The sequence below is a fragment of the Passer domesticus genome, chromosome 9, assembly GCF_036417665.1.
Source record: "Passer domesticus isolate bPasDom1 chromosome 9, bPasDom1.hap1, whole genome shotgun sequence".
Lineage (NCBI taxonomy): Eukaryota > Metazoa > Chordata > Aves > Passeriformes > Passeridae > Passer > Passer domesticus.
Window position 1 is genome coordinate 36,136,080 of NC_087482.1, and position 17,183 is coordinate 36,153,262.

General features: G+C 44.0%; 1 long non-coding RNA gene across 1 annotated transcript; it reads left to right on the forward strand.

Moving 5' to 3' along the window:
• Positions 1-11,539: 11,539 nt before the first annotated feature.
• LOC135307371 (uncharacterized) lies at positions 11,540-15,692 on the forward strand. The gene is made up of 3 exons (XR_010368074.1): positions 11,540-12,821; positions 13,587-13,817; positions 14,978-15,692. It is a non-coding gene; the product is annotated as an uncharacterized LOC135307371 (long non-coding RNA).
• Positions 15,693-17,183: the final 1,491 nt, after the last annotated feature.

The window sequence follows — 17,183 nt, forward strand, 5'->3', positions numbered from 1 at the left end:
ATCTGCACACAGAGATCAGGATGAGAGTCTGGGGAAGCAATTTCATAGCAATGAGCACGTTTTCTTGAGGATGCAATGGTTTCATTCTCTCCAGAGTTCATCATTGCATCTTATTCAGTTTCCACCTTGCCCATTATCTTAAAAAAAAAACATGTATATCTGTGAATGCCTCTCAACCCTCATTTCTCTTCCCAGGCATGGTCATCATCCCTTGAACTTCAAGCACTTCTCAGACCTCAGTTTCCTAACTAAGATTATTTATTGATAGCCTCTTTCTTTTCTTTTTTTCTTTTTTTCCCTTTTGGCTCCATAGCTCATCAATTAACTGGAGAGGGTATTGATCAGTAATTGTGTCAGGCTTCCCAAAGGTTTCTGGGAAATGCAGCTGCTGCTTCAGATGATTGCATATGCTCTGTCTTTGATTCACAGAGCACAGCCAGGGAGTATTCTCACTCAATGTGACTTAAACGAGCAATGAGCTCACAATTTACCCTTAGGATGGTATTATTTGCAGCTCTTGCTAGATGGGCATTTGACATTAAAAAGAAAACAGAAGAAGCCAGAACCCAACAATTAATTCCCACTGAGTCGAATGGAAACTTTAAATTGAGGGTCTGTGGCAGCCTGACATACATTAACTTCCAGCACTAAGCTACCTGGCTGGAAGGGGTTTTGTGCCTGGAAAACTAAACTTATAGTAGTAACATGATTTGTACCACAGTCCAATTTTACCCTTCTCCTTCTAAAGGATCAGTAAATTAAGTTGATGTTGGTGGCACTCTGTGCTGTAAAACTGCTGCTGTAATCCCTACTGGGTCTCCCACTGCTAGCACAGATCCTAAATTTGGAAATTATTTGCTTAAAGAGATCAGCTATTGATTAATAAGGGATTTTTTTCTGAGACTTCATCTGCTTCTCTACATGAGGGATAATTCTGCCCTGGCAAGCCTGTAGTTCCCAAGCCTGGGATTGTGTAGGCATTTTCAGTGTGTCCATGTGCAGGTGCTCAGCCCTTTTCCATGCCAAAGCCCTATTGATTTCAGTTGAGGGGAAAACAACATGACATTGCCTTTGATTCTGGGACGATTCATGTGGCCTTACAGACCACAATGTGCCTCTGGCCTCAAAGCTCAGTATCCATCTCACTGGCAAATGTCAGAGGGTGTTCAAAAGCAGTTAAAGGTGGGGGGTAGCAAACTGACCTGTCCATAAATAGCCTGGGAAAGAGCTGCTTTATACATCTGAGTATGGCAGATTTTTCAGCAGTGGCTCCTTTGCACTGTGTGCTGATCTGTTGCTCACTGCTATGTCAAGGGGTCCAGCTGGGATCTGTGCTGAGCCCCTCAGCAGTGCTCCAGGGAGGGCTGGGCCCCCAGACCACCACAGGAGGTCTGGGACATTGTAGAGTCATGATGCCTCACTGATGAAACAATCCCTTCCATCAGACAGCCTCTAGTTCCTGCTGTCTCTGATTAGAAGGTGGCATGATGTTGCAGAAGAGGGACTGAGGAGAAGAGGCAATTTTTTGAGTGCCAGTATTTTGGCAGGTAGAAGAGGAATTGCTCTGTGTGTTCCTTTGCAGCCTTCTTTCTGTCAGTAGGAAAGCTTTTGGAAATGTCTCCTCACTCATGTTCCTCACTAAACATCCCCTGCATATCCCCAAAGCTGACAACAAATTAGTGTGAGGGAATTCATTCCTGCTGACAGCATGTGACTTTGTCACATTGTCCTGTGTCTAAGACCAAGCTTCTTGCTCTTCAAGAAGCCCCTCAACAAGAGGGATTATTCAAGCTACTCAGTCTTGGGTCTCGAGCCCCTGACATAAAACTTCAGGGAGCATCTGATTGAAATAAGCTGTTGACAATCCCTTGTGAGATGCTGCCACCCTGAAGGGTAAGAAAGAGGAAAGGCAAAGGACTTCAGGATGGGCTGGAGGGTTTTGAGGGTCTCAGCTACACTGAAAGCAGAGACTGATATTTTGCTCATGCTATCCCAAACCAGCTTTCCATTCACCTGTGTTTCTGGTATTGCCTCCTAGGGCTGTTAAATGGAAAGTGAGTAATTTCCTAGGTCCAGGCCTGTTTTCATACTTCAGTGGGAGTGATATAAAGCTTGTCAGACAAAGCTTTTTTTCACAATACCCCCTGCCAGTGCATGTCCAGCCCATGCAGACACACACAAACACAAAGGCTTTCTCATTGTTCCCAGCTTTGTATTACCCAATTCCACCATTGTTTTCTTCTCTGTTTGCACCTTGACCTGCATTCAGTGCAGCACTCTGCATGTGTTGTTCTTCCCACAGTAACTGATGTACACGTGTTCCCACATGGATTATGCACGCACCAGATCTTCACAATTCCCTTGTGGCACCTGGCACAAGTTCAGATGAGTTGAATTGGAAAGTGATGGCTTTTTCCCCTCTTATCACTACATGTAGATCTTCATTGGGTTGGTGACTTTCCAGCATATCACACCCACTGTTTGTGTTTTGTTTTGTTAATCTACTAGCTCTGCAGATAATAAATCAGTCTTAGAATTAGCACTTTGATGATGCCTTTCTGCCTCACAGACAATTTTTTTTTTTTTATTTGAGATGAGTGGTAATTCTTTCCATGAAGAGTCAGCATGTGAATTTTCTAGCCATGAGCAGAGCATCTTCTGTAATTCCACACACTGAGCACCTTCACTAAGCTGTCAGCTCCTGCTTCTGATGGCTTCTCTTGTGCTGTGGACTTTCACACTGCTCTGGGAAAGCTTCACAGCCCAAAGATGCCACCTGCTTCCTTGTGAACTGCTGCAAAAATGCTTGGAGCCCACCCCATAGGATGAGTGGTGGGTGTGTGAGATGAACCAACAAAGAGGGCTTGAGTCAAGGGTGCCAGTGGAATGAGAATTCTTCTGATGAGGTGGGTTTGATTTGGGCTGTTCCAACCATGAAGGCTAACCCCTGTTTTTCAGCCCTGGTGCTGTGTTCAGCCATTATTTCCCAAAGTTCAGAGCTGCTGTCAGCAAGTTGAAAGGTGGTTTGAGCAAAGGACCGAGTTCCAGCAAGAAAGGGTCAAACTCAGCCCACATGAAATTTAGTCCCTAATTTTAAAATAAAAACAGAATCACATTAAGAAGTTAAGTTGAAATAGCAGCTTTATTTCTTCTGAGCATTCTCATATATATGCTGTAATTCATTCCTTCCCCATCAATCACAGTAATTGAGAATATTTTCTTAAAGTAATTGTGAATGAAAGAGATGTGATGAAATCACTGCCAATGGTCAGGCTGGGAATTCATCAACATGTCTACTGATCCTCTTAAAATGGTATCATTGCCTGTTGAATTGTGGAGCCTAATGGAAGCAAAATTAATCAACAAAGTTAGGTTTATTTTTCCAGAGTTATAGACTTGATCGCATTTCCAATTCCCTGCTAAACAAAGCTATGGGACTACCTTTTGTTCAATTTGAAGCATTTAATGACTTCATAAAAAAGAAAAAACCCAGACTGTTGAAATTTATATCCATAAGAAGTTGTCATCTTTGCCTTATTTTCAATTTTCCCGTGAAGTTATTAAAACATTATGTGATCGTAATATATTTATGGGGAGGGGGAAATGAGGTGTAACTCTGACTGAGGCACAATGATTTGCTCTGAATTGTAGAGCATCAAGGGCTACAAACTTGTACAGAGGAAGATGTGTGTGTGTCTATACAGCAAGTGGAGTTTTGAGTACATATATTCCTTACTTGTTGCACGGAGTTTCTGTTCTTCCAACCTACATAAATATTAATGAGACTCAGAGGTATCAAACTCTGCTCAACAAGTTGAACTTAGACTCCCTTCTGCCTTTGAATTTCTTTGCCTTTTTCTTTTGTATACTGCATGACAGAGGATGGGAGTTTTGGAGCAAACTTGATGGTAATGTTTTGCAGCTAACAAGCACAGAGCCTATTATTATTCCCCATGCCTTTATTCACAGGGGAGAAAAAGGAAAGCTATTAATGAACATAAGTAGCTTTCTAGGTTTCTGTTCTTCTCTGTCTTCTGTTCCTGCACCTTCCCTCTGGTATCTGAACTTCTGGCCTGTTTTGACAGCTGGGTGCAGAGCCAAACTTACCTTTGTGAGCAGGATGCAGAGCACGTTGACTGTTACAGCTCTGGACAAGGATTTTCTTTCTGCTGAATATCTGCCAGTGTTTTGTGAAGGATTAGGACTCCTGTGACTGACTAGAGCTCCTAGTACAGCACCAAAGACAGACTTACAATTTGGAGAAACCATTGCTCTCAGTCTCTAGGCTTCATCTCCAAGGAGAGAAGTCCCTGTAATGTCCAAGCTGAACACAGCAGGCAGGGCTAAAAGATGTCTGAACTGAAATGAAAAGATCCCCTTGATTTTCTGACCAAAACACACTCTTGTTTTCCCCCCAGTGTGCCACTGTTCTGAACATAATCATCATTTGGGGGAAAAGCTGGACTTGATATAAATAGCAGTAAACCATTGTCTTGAGCAGTGCTACTCCAGCCTCCAGTGGTTGAGAAATGGTCCAAGCAAACTGATGGATGTCAGTGTGAGTGATAGGAGGCGTATGTTCCTGTGTGCTAAAAGCAGCACAACACATTGCAAGGGATGGGGAACTGGAGCAGTTCCGACAGAGCCACATATGGCTTCACATACATAATGTGCAAATTCATCAGTCAAAAATATCGAAACACTTCATAGGGGTAAAGCACTGCTCCTGCAAGGGCTGCAATCCCACAGGCTTTGAGGGAGCAGAGTAGAACCAGCGCCAAGTGCTTGCAAACCCTCCCACAGTAGTGTTTTCCTGGGTGGTGACATATAAGCAACTTCCATCTTCCGAGACCAGGATTCTTATCTGGCTTTCACCATGTCCAGCTGAGAGATTTCACCCACCTTCCTCTGTCACTTGACAGGGGGGAGCTGTCCCAAGCAGACCTGACATAGCAAAGGATGTTGCAAGACAAGTGCCTCACCCTCTGTTTGTGGGAAGATTGTTGGAACCCGGGGCACAGGGAATATTTCTCTGCCTGTCCTGAGAAGTCCTGATCCCAGGAGAACACTGCTTTTAACCTTTGTCCATGGAGAAAGCTTCCAAGAATTTGGGATGAACTGGAATCTATTAGTGTGTGAAATAGATAGTAGTATAATTTATCACAGGGTAAAAAGTTAGAGTTTTGTTTTTTTAGTATGGAGGTAGATAGAAGACAACATGGAGATTTTTGGGCATTGTCTGATCTCCTTCTTGTTCTTCTTCTACTTCATTTTCTGCAGTGTTGGGAGCACAGGGTGACTAGTTAGAAAAAGCTGCAATGCAGATGTTGTGTGAACATACAAATAATTAGTGAAGAAGAAGAAGAGGGGACTTCATCCTCATAGTGGTAAGGGTTGGTGGACTACAGCATCCTGCTGGTCAGGACTGAGGTGTTTTGGCAGGGTAGCTTAGAGGTGGTCTCAGAGGTTGCTGAAAACAAGCACAGGGACTAGAGACAGAATTAGGCCTCTGTGCTTAGTCAGGAATGAAGAGCCTTGGCAGAGCTGAGTGGGGAATCCAGCAAGGTACCTGCCCTCAGGATTCCTGTCTCCAATCTGCACTACTATTTGGCTCTTTCAGGGTTGCTACACCCACTCCTATAAAAGAAAATACAAAGAAAATAGATGCTGGAATTTTTTCCCTTTGAGGCATATCCCAGCACCCGTAAGTTTTATGTTTTCAGATCCAAACTGCTTTCCAGCAGCAAGAAATGAGTGTCTGGGCCCATTAAAAAACCCATTTATTTGTCTTTCTGGGACCAGCACATTCCCCCTGCTTGGTAAGGTTTATTTCCATGGCTAATTTTGGGCTGACAAGATGCATGGGGCTCCAGAGCGTAGCTTACTCTGTAGACTGTGCTGAACTGACAGGACAGATACACAGGGCCATTTGCTGTCACATGGAACAAAAAAAAAAAAAAAAAAACACAAAAAAACCAAACCAAACCAAACCAAAAAACAAAAAACAAAAACAAAAAAAAAAAAAAAAACAAAAAAAAAAACAAAAAAACACCCTACATTTTACATTGGAACTAAATAAGATAACCCAGAGAGTCCTTACAGCCAGCTCTGCTCCTGCTGGCACTAACTGCACAATGCCAGAGCAGAAAGCCAGGCCTAGCACGGCTGCTGGGAGAGGGGTTTAATTATTTTCATTCTCCATTTTCATTTCAGCCTTCCTAGTAATTTGTGTTGCCTTTGTTACCAGAACAAGGGAGACAAAAGACACTTGCCTTGTAGATTCCTTTAAGCAGCAGTTCTTTGTGCTGGTGAGAGCAGCCTGCCTGAGGAGCTGCTGAGAGTGAAACCACAAACCCACACAGGTTCAGCCTGGAGCACACACCCAGGGAGACTCCTCAGAGCCACAAATCTCCAAGGGCATGAGGGGGTGCAGCCTTCTGGACCAGTCTCTTTGGGAGGGCTTCCAACAGGAAGGTCAATGCCAGCCTGGCCTCAGAAATGTATTATTTGTTGTTACAGACTGTCCCTGAGCTGCACCACTAAGCTCTTCCCCCTTGGTCACCAAAGATGCTTTTGATAGAGTTAGCTCATGGTGGCAGCCACAGTGCCTGATTTGGAGGCAGGAGTTGAGGAGGGAATAAGTGTGCTGCTACTGAGCCTTGGTGCTTGAAAAAGCTGTGTCCGTATGTTGAAAAAGGATCACTATCATTAATGGAAGAGTGGATTGTTTGAGACAGTTCCAGGCATCCAGGAGACCACAGTGTTTTTGTACTGGAGTTAGTCTGATGGGGGACGTTCCACACTACACACATGGGAATGCTTTTTATTCTCATTTCCAGCTCAGAAGGCTTGCACCCACCATTTTCTCATTGGGAAATCACACTGTTTTCTGTACCTGCTTATCATAAAATAAAGAGCCTGATTGCCCAGCATAGCTTTCATTCCAAACTGCTCGTAAATTTAGGAGTGGCAATGGCAAAACTCTGTGGTATGTCAGTGTCAACACCCAGAAATCTGTGTGTCCTTTCTGCTTGTCCTCTGAGCTGGCCATAAACACACAGACTTTTTTTCAGACAACCCTATTAACAAGGAATTCTTCCTTCAAAGGTACCGGAGTACAACAGTCACCACGCCTTTCTCAGAGATACCAAGAGGGGAAGGAAAATAGATAGGTCTTTAGCTGTCCAAACTGGGGCAGAGGAAGCTGAGCATTGGAGTAAGAGTTGTGTAAGAATCTGTGTGCATGTAGGTGAATTTACCTGGATTTAAAAAAAAAATATAAAATAAAAAATAAAAAATAAAAAGCTCCCTCAGAACTGTACAGAGAGGGATCTCTTTTATTAGAAAACCCGAGGGGTTTAATGCAATGATTACAGCATTAGTCTGGTGCTGGAGACAAAGTATGGCTGTATGCATTAAAAGTATTGAAAATGGCTGGCTACTGCTCAGATACACACAGCTGATGTAGTCAATGCATTCATTATTCTGGAAACACAGGCAGATCTTGTGCCTTGCTGTAATTTGCTGATGCTCTGCTTTTCATTCCATTTGAACCTGTTTCCCTTCATGTTAAATATTTTTTAAGCAGAGTTGGCTCTGGTGTTTCTAATGCCCTTACCAGAATTTGGAGGTCACTGTAGCAGAGCAACTGGTGAAGATAGCAGAATTCCAGCAGCAATTGAACTGCTTCCATGAACTGCTCTTCATTGTGTCCTCTGGACATCTGTTGTGCTTCCTTAATGGGGACCATTGGCTTTGCTCTTCAGGAACCAAGCAAAATATTCTCAAGTTCAAAAATACTCCAAAATGCTGATTAATTCAGATATAAATACAGAGAGAAACACAAGCAACAAAATAGTTTGTAATGCTTTTCAGTGTTTTACATGAGTGTGTACCATCACCACTGAAGGGGCAACTTCACTGATCATTGACTGAAATTCCTTTTGCACTTCTTAAACAGGGTAAGCCATGTCACATGAGATGAGCCAGGACCTTTGTGTTTCTTGATATGATGGAAACAGGGCAGGAACACAGCAAGAGGATTTTGCTGAGTGTCTTTTGTACATACCTGGAGCTAGGAAGGAGGTTGTTTCTAGGCAAAGGACAATATGAAAAGTGCTTTCCAGAAGTTTTCAGCAGTTCTTTGAGAGTGAGTTGGTCTTTCACAGGAATTTTCTGCTTGAAAATGCTAGGTGGTTTTTCCTACACTGTGCTGCAGACTCCTGCACGTTATGTTGTCATACTTGGCAGGAGGGCGAGGGGTAAAGAAGTGTTAAGTTATAATGTAAATTAAGTTTATTGCTGTCTGGCAGAATATTTTGGCAGCCTTTTGTGACAAAGCCTCTGCCACAAACACTTTTTAGCTCTTGGAACCAGGTCAAACCATTAATCTGGGTGTCTGCAGGGACATGTACAATGCTACAGCAGCTCCTACTGTCAGAAGATGGATGCATCCCTGGCTTCCCACTGCACACACTCACTTCTGACAATGCTAGACAACAGGTTTTCCTAGCAAGAAGGATTATTGGAGCAGGAGGAAATGACTGATTCAAAAGAGTCTCCATTAAACAGCTGTTCAAACCATAATGTTTCCTGTTTCTCAGTAGCTCAGGACAAGCACCACATCTTTCTTGAGGCCATCAAAACTCAGCACAGGTAATCTACTAATCTGCCAATCTGCCAGCTTCAAAGCAAGGCTGGGAATCTATCCCATTCTGGCTCTCAGTATTCCACAATCCTGTTGCCAGAAGTCAGGTTTTTCACCACAGACCCTCACAGAATCCTTAATGAGCCCTAATGATGTGATACCTGCAGGACAGAAGGAGAATTGGCCAGTGGGTCTAGCAAGAGGAAGGACCCATCCCACATGGCCTCCTAAGGATCTTCCAGTTTTCTGTGTCTCTGTAGTGAAAATACTCATTGGGTTATACCAAGTGTTTCTGTCAGGATCTATTCTCCATCATTTCAGGCGAGGAAGGGAAGGAGAGAATTTTTGCAGTCAACTGCACTTCTTTACTTTGTTTTCTTTACTTTCCCCAGGATAGCACCAGTTAAAATTAATGGGGCCACTGTGCATGTGCAAACCTAGCAGAGGATTTCTTTGAGAGAGCTGCAGATGGAAGGGTTAACTACAGGCCTAAAATGGCTTCACTACTCAAATATTTTCTTGGAAAGCTTTGAAATGGTATGCCATTGTAGTTTGGTTTTGGCTTTGTTTTTCTTTTTTTTAAATTAACATTGATCATTGGCCACACCAATTAATGCAATTATGTGGTCCAAAATACAACATCCTACCAGATCTGTATCATATGCTAGTCCTCCCAGGAAAACAATTTGGCTGCAGCAGAGTGAAGCAGTGGATTGGCCAAAGAAACCATTTCTGTTAAAAGAAATTATCATCTGAGGTCTTTTTTTTAGAAGAAATTATACATTGCCTGCATGTAGATTCATAATCCATTTCCTTTTCAATAGGAAGTAATGAAATTATTAATGTTTAATTACTGGGCTGTCCATTATTTTTATTTAAAAATAAAATTTAAAAATATGAAATGAGCATTAAAATTTAGGAAATGGTCTCAATACTGACATTTTCTCTTGGGATACAGGTAGGACTTGAAGTTTCAGTAACTTTAGAAGGTGGGGCTCCAGCCATGCATTTGTATCTGATTTTTCCAGTTAATTTCAGTGACCAGAGAAGTTTACAGGAGCTGTTATTTTCCCAGTACACTGGAAAACAGATACATGACCTGAGCATAAACCCCCACTGATCCATAAGCTATATTAATATATGACTGTGGGTGGTAGGGATTTGTATACTTGAATCCAACTTTTTTTTTCCCTCTTAAGTGTTAATCCTCTACTTGGAGCCCACATATAAAAGACTTGGCTTTTCAGGACCAGATCATGTGTTTTCCAGGCTGGTGGGCACCTCACAGATCCACTGGTGGGAATTTGTTACCATCAAATCTGAAATGAGAGCTTAATTCTGGATTTGCCTGAGGGCCAAACCTTTTTCACAGTTACAATCCACATCTAAATACCAGCACTTTGATCTTCCCTGCTTCACGGACTCCACTCTTTTACCCTTAAAAGAGAATCAACCAGATTTGTAGTGGAGATTACACCTCACCTCTTTGTGCCTCTGCTTGCAGCAACATCAAACCCCACCTTTCCCAGTCTGTTCCCTCTTGCTGGGTGGTGGGGTGGGAGGGTGTTCTGGCAGGGTGTTCCATCCCAGCCATGTGGAACAGTGCCATTCAGACAAACTCAGAGACAGAAACACAAAAAAAAAAAAGGGGGCAGAGAGAAGACCTCCAGCTTCATTCTCCACCCAACTGTTCCCAGGCTCTGGAGGACTCCAATGCCATTTCTCATGCACTGATGAAGTTACACCTGCACCCAGGTGGGGAAGCCCAGCAACAATTTTCAGACCAACACAGTGGTTTTCAGCCCAGAGGGGCACATCAGGTCAAGTGAAACACTTTGCAGATAGGTGGGGAGAAATCTATTAATAAATAGCAGTAGTTCCTTCTTTCTCAAAGCACTGACTAAAAAAAAAAGAAAACTTCTGGGTTTTATATGTTTTATAATTTTTTACCAGTTGTAGAGTATTAAATAAAGCTGAAAAACCAAAGTGAAATATCATTTTGCCTGTCAACTTTTCTATTCACTAAAGCTGCTATGAGAAAGGGGAGGATTGGGCTGTGTTTCTCACACCGGTTCTATACATATTTTTTAGTATTGCCAGTGAGCTGAAATATTCTTTTTCAGTCATCCTTAAAAAGCACATCCATGAGTGATCCATGCCCTGAGCTTTGGCATGGGACATAAAAAGATGGGTCTGAGGGGTTTCCTGCAGTCTCTTTTCTAGGTCACTCATCTGGGCCATGAGGCACAGAGGAGTTTGACTTCTGTCAAACGCACATTTGAATCGAAAGAGAGAGATCACAGCAGGAGCACAGAAAAGAAGTGGACTTTGTGCTGTGGGGCATTTGAGAGATGAATGGTGCCAGACCTAGAGGACACAAAATCAGGACGTGCACTTGGCAGAAGGACGGCAGCACGGGCAGCAAATGGCCCCGGTTCAGCTGGAGAGCTCCGGAGGAGTCCCAGGCTGCTGCCTGAGTCCTCCAGCATCCTCTGCCTCCAGGGGCTGCCAGCTGGGACCTTCGAGAGAACCAAAGGGGTCAAAATCAGTGGAAATTCATGGTGAAGCAGGGCCCTGCAGGGCTGCTTGCAGGCCAGGTGAGGTGTAGATGAGCAGTGGGAAGGCCCGGAGCGCTGCCCGGGGTGAGGAGAGCTGTCCTGGGGCAGGAGCACCGTGCCGAGAGGGGCTGGGAGAGCAGGTCACAGCTCCCTGTGATGAACACTCTTTCTTCTCAGGTGCACCGAGGTGTTCTTTCAGTGCTAGCGAGGTCGGAGCAGCAATTCCTGAGCCTCCATGGCCCATCTCCCTCAGCGCCTGCTCCGGCTCCGCTGGCCTGCAGCCGCAGGGTCTGGCAGGAGTGGGAGGACAGCAACAGGTGCCACATGTCACAGACAGTGTCCCATGGCACTCAGAGCTCGGGTGATGGCCCGTGGCTGCAGATATCTCAGCTTTCATGTCTTAGGATGCCTTTCCATGCTTCTTATCGCTGCCTGGTGCTGCTGTGATGGCCTGTGGCTCACAGAGCAGCCCTGTGCTGCTTTACTTTCCATGTCCTGGCTGCACTTTTATCTCTCTGCCCTCATCAGGTGCTTCCTGGCTCAAGCACATGTGTTTTCCCCTGGGAAAATACACTTTTTCTTAGTGACAAAGGCAAAGCTTGAGATAAACCATCTCAGTACAGCAAGATTAACAGAGGTTGAGAGAAAATAAATGTGTGGTCATCACCTAGTGTCAGAAGCATCGAACAGATAGGAAGCTGAATGCCCCATTCACCATTTTTCTAGACAAGAGGTAAAAAAGCCAGAAGAAATTGCAGTTGTGTGTTACTGGAAGAACAGAGTGCATCACCTCATCCCTTCACACCTGCAGAGAATGCAGCTTCTCCTTCATCGCCAGGTTAAAATCCCACCCACTTGTGGGTGGGATATTGTTTTGAATATCACCTGGGCTACTGCTCTTCATGATTCCCGATTTTCTACCCCAAGGATATAGAGACCTGACTGTCACCTACATTGCTTTCCTCTACAGTTATAGCCAAGGGATGAAACAAGCAGAATATGAGTGAGAGGTGGCATCACGAAAGCTCACCAGGGGAGAAGGCAAATTTACCTGTTCTCCACATGAGGAAATAATGGAGCCAGTGTGACAATTTTCCATTGAAATTGGGTTTTGGAAACAAACAGTTAGCACCTAAATAAGTCTATTCACAGGAAACACCCATGTCTCATGGAAAATGTCAGTTTTTCAGATAGAGAAATGCATTAAAATGTCATATGTCAAAATATATCAAAGATATTTTGTCTGAACTAAAGCTGAGGTGGGGTTGTTTGCAAAAATTCAAGCAGGGAGAAGTTTGACTTCTCTGACTGAATAATTATTACAGCTGGCTTTATCCACAGTGCAATGTAACTGTGTCCTTTCTACATACAGGAAAAAGCCTGATTTATCTGAGTGATGAAATTAAGGGAGAAACAGGGCATTGAGTGTTCTGGATAAAGTTGTTACCATTCCATCATCTCTCCGAGAGCCTGCAGCCCCAGAGAGGTCAGCTGGCATTTCTTTCTCACTCTGCAATCAGCACTGAAGGCATCAGGATTATCTCATGGAAGAGGCACCTTTATTGGGCACGCTGCTCAGCATAAATCCAACATAGGTTGCCCTTTTTTATTCCCAGGTATTGTCATGCACTGATGGTTCACCAGCTGCTGGTGCTGTGTGTGGGTGTGGGGCAGATAGAGCTTGAAATGGGAGCTCCTGCCTGATGCTGCACCAGAGGCTGCTTCTCTCCCCGGCCCTGGCAGCACCACAGGGCTGTGCTCATACCACCCAAACTCTGCTCCCTCTGAGATGGGCACACACCCTGGGGCTGCTCTGGGTCTCCCCAGGAAACCTGCCAAATTGCACAGTCTGAATGCAGTCTGGAAAAATCTGTTTACCGTGATGCGCTCGTACAGCTGGAATGATTTAGCTGCTATTTCAAGCAGACCTTCCTGTAAATGTAAAGGGGCATCTTGAAATGCATTTCAAACACAGAAATGAGGGGCTCTGCTCTAGCTCATTTTCACCTGCGATGTGTCATCTCTTAAGTGGCCCCAATTTACCAGACACCAGCAGGGAACTGAGTTTGTCAATGCCGCTCCTGCAGCTGCATATTCCAGTTACCCACACCATGGCCAGTCTGCTTTAAATACACTGGGGTGTAACCCTGACCCCGACTAACAGCAATAACAAAGCTGTCCTGGGTGCCATCTGGGTGATTGCTGTGCACAGGACTCTCAGTTTGAGGCAGGGTGAGCTGTGACACAGTAGGTTCATCACAGCTAGAGAAATCTTCCCCAAAACAGTGAGTTGTTTGCATCCTTTATACCCATAGGAAATCAATTTATACTGAAGTCCCCGTAGCTTTTCTGGGGTTCCCTTCTTAATATCTCTGCTATAGAACAGCTGACAAGAGCTTCCCAAGTGGCTGCCTACCCTGAAGAGAGAGGAGAGATCAGCAAGGACATACCAAGAGATCCACAGATGGGTACTTGGATGCAGCCCTGAAGATTAGAGCAATAGCATCATCCATAGTCAACTAGAATTTCTCTTCTACAGGCAATAAATATTGGATTATTTATTTTGCATCACGACTGCCTACTCCTCTCCTTTCTATTTTTCCCTCTGTATGGTAAGGAAAGAGCATATGATGAGTGTAGTATATTATAACTGAATATTAATCTCTTCTATTCAGTCAGTGCATGCATTCATTTAAATGGATGATTTGCTAGTTTTGTTTGAATACACACACGCATATTTAAAAGCGAGGTTTATTATGAAAAATGCCCTCGAATTAACTCTTCTAAAAGATGCCAATATTATTGGCAAGAATTGCATTCTATTTTCTTTGTAAATGTGCTGCTTCCTTAAACATTCATTTCTTTGGAAATCCAGTACTTTTCCAAATGTAAAGGCAGTGGTGATGAGCAACTGTCATTCCCACATTAAAAAGCAAAACCAAGCCTTGATCTTTCTACAGCAGATTAGGGAAAGAGATAAAAATGAGATGAAAGCCTCAAATGTCTGTTCCACTAGGTTCGAGGCATTCTTTTTGTTTTAGTTCCGCACTCTGCCTCTTTAATTCCCCCTGGCTCAAATGCCAATTTTCTGCTATGTTGGCATGACTGCCGAAGAATTGCTTCTGTTAATAAACTGCACAAAATAGCTGAGCAATTAGGCAATTAAACTGTTTTAAATTTAATTTAAAACCCTGGCATTTTGCTAGGAGTACTTTTTTTTCTTTAATCCCATCTTTTTTTGTGTGGTGGGAGGGAAAGGGTGAGTTGGAAGAGTGGGAAGGCAGCACAGTGGTGAGGGAAGGGTCTGGTGTGATCAGAGTTGACTCAGGCAGATAAGTGTAAGGGCTGTCCACTTTGGGGAGCACATTCCAGCCCTTGTCCCTTATTAGAACAAGTAATTTTTTCCCTAACATTTAACACACAAACAAGCTTAATCTGATTTCCATCCTGATCCCAGATGGGTATCAGGGCTTGTAAGCAAATGATTTCAGGAGCTGCCTACCTGCTCTTGGCTGTTAATTCAGAATAAAAAGGAATGCTGGAGAAAACACAGGAATTACTGTGCCCGGGGGTGAGCAACCTGTTCTGCTCACCCCTGCGTGTTCCCACTGCATTCAAGGGCATTTCTCCAAGTTACCTGAACTGTAGGAAGGTTTGTCCCTTGGGCTTATTTGACCTGTACTTACAGAGATTTTTTTTTTGTTTTTTTTTTGTTTTTTTTTTTTGTTTTGTTTTTTTTTTTTTTTTTTTTTGTTTTTTGTTTTTTGTACAGATCAAGCTTGCATTTTGCTAAAGGCTCTCTTGCTGACTTTCCATTGGTGCTGGGATTCACGCTTGCTGGAAATGGGGCCCAAGGGAATGGTGAGGTTTATTCCATCATGCCACAGCTGCATCCCCAAGCCCACCATGCCCTGCCTTACCACACTGCCAGCCAAAGCCTTTTCTGTGCCACTCACACCTTGTGGGCCAAGCTCTGGTAGCCCTCCTCTGCTGTGCTACATCCCTTCCCAACCCAGCCATCTCCCCCAGGCCACCATCTAAAACCTGAGCGTGGTCCTCTGTTCCAATCCACGCTTCCATTCCATCCCATTCATCACCTAAGCAAAGTTCTTTCAATAACCACAAATCCTCAGCTGCCCAGTCCCATCCCTGTCCACTGCTCTTCCACCCTCACTGCTTCACACCCTGCACTGCAGCTGACCCACAGCCTTAGCACTGCCAGGTTTTTCACAGCAACCTGTCCTCTTTATTTCTCAGAGCATTAAATCTCTTTTCTTACCATGATGGCTGGAAGAAACAAAACATTCTCCCTGGTTTCCTGCTAAAATTTTGTGCTAATAGAAACACACCACATTTTTCAAGCCTTTTTTCTCTACCTATGTTTGGATGAATGATGCCATAGCTAAGCACCCTGTTGTATACCCTGCAGTGCTGTCTTCTCAAGAAAAGCTTCTATCTCCATGGTCACATCATGGCTATTTTTAGTGAACCAGCCATTCCTGTTATTCTCCTAATGTTTGAAATTAAAAATAATGGAAAGAGAATGAAAAGTATTCTTCTAAATGTTACAGTAGTCACATGCTGTTTGCAAGATTCTAGGTGAAACTCCACCCTCCCTCCCCCTGAGCTAATAGGGATATGAACATTAACAACATTCACGTCATCATTGCAGTCAGACTCACATTATCATTTCCACTTAATGCACCGTTGGGACCAATCCTGTGGTAGCTGGGGAAATGTATTATAAGTTAATTCATTATTTCTGATGTGATTCTATGCTTAATCGAAATCTCCTGTTCTGCACAATGAACCCACTTCAGAGTTAGTCCCAGGAAGTTCTGAGCCTAAACATCCCCAGCCCAGGTGTGCAGGAGCTGCTGGCAGTGCAGGCTGTGCCAGGGTGCCAGCAGAGATCCAAGGGCTGCAAGGGCTGCAGGACCTGGGGTGTGAGACATGCCAGGGAAACAGGCTGCCCAGGGCAGTGCTTTAGAGTGAGGCATTGAGGCAGCAGTGAGACATTCATTTTCTGTATTTTGGACTTCTCAGAGCACCACTGCAGAACCTTTTTTGTCTCTCTGTGTTAGCACAGATTGCAATATTAATTTCTGTCCTCTCCTCCCTCCTGGCATTGACTCTCCAGCAGAAGCCCTTTGGCTGTCCAGTCCATTTTGACAGCAGGGCAGGATCTCTGTCTCTGTGTTTATACAGTTCTACAGCTCCCAGCATGAAGGGAAACTGATTTTTGCTGGACCTTTAGCTGCTAGTGTAATGTATATAATAATAATATTACATCCTTGAGCTCTCTATCCTGTTTCAATGGATCTGACAACATTTTTAGAAAAAAGGAGGTATTTATTATACAGATGTGTACAAGCTCTAACATTAAGTGGACAGCACATAATTCCAGATCATCTTCTGAGTGTCACAAAACCCCAAACTGTCACAGGGATGATATAGGGAAGGATAATTAAGATAATGGGTTGGTCTTTATGTTTGTACATTGCTTAGCAGCCATTAACAGAATTACAGCTCCAGGCAGACCTCAGAACACTTCAAGGCTCCTTGGTAACAACACGCAGCTCGAACTTCAGAATAGGGAAGTCCAGGCTTTGCCTTTGTACATTTACAAGATTTTCAGGCACCATAACTCTTAGAAGCAACTTTCCTGATGCTACAGGCAGCAAACTGGAACCTCAGGCCAGCAGCACTGACAGAGAGTCATGTTCTGGTGGTGACCCACAGCTGGGAGGTGACAGCAGTTCCCCAAGGGGTACCAGCTCCTTGCAGGGTTGTGCTGAACACACAGCTACACCCTGGGTGTGCTGATGATGCCACTGGTGCTGCTCTGTCAGGCACAGGATTATCCAGCAAGGCCTTCCTTTTGGTCAGGGGGCTCAGTTCAGATGTGCTTCAAGAGCCACACCGAGGTCACAAACCATTCCTTGGACACTTTTGCTTCATTTTGCAAGTCAGGGATT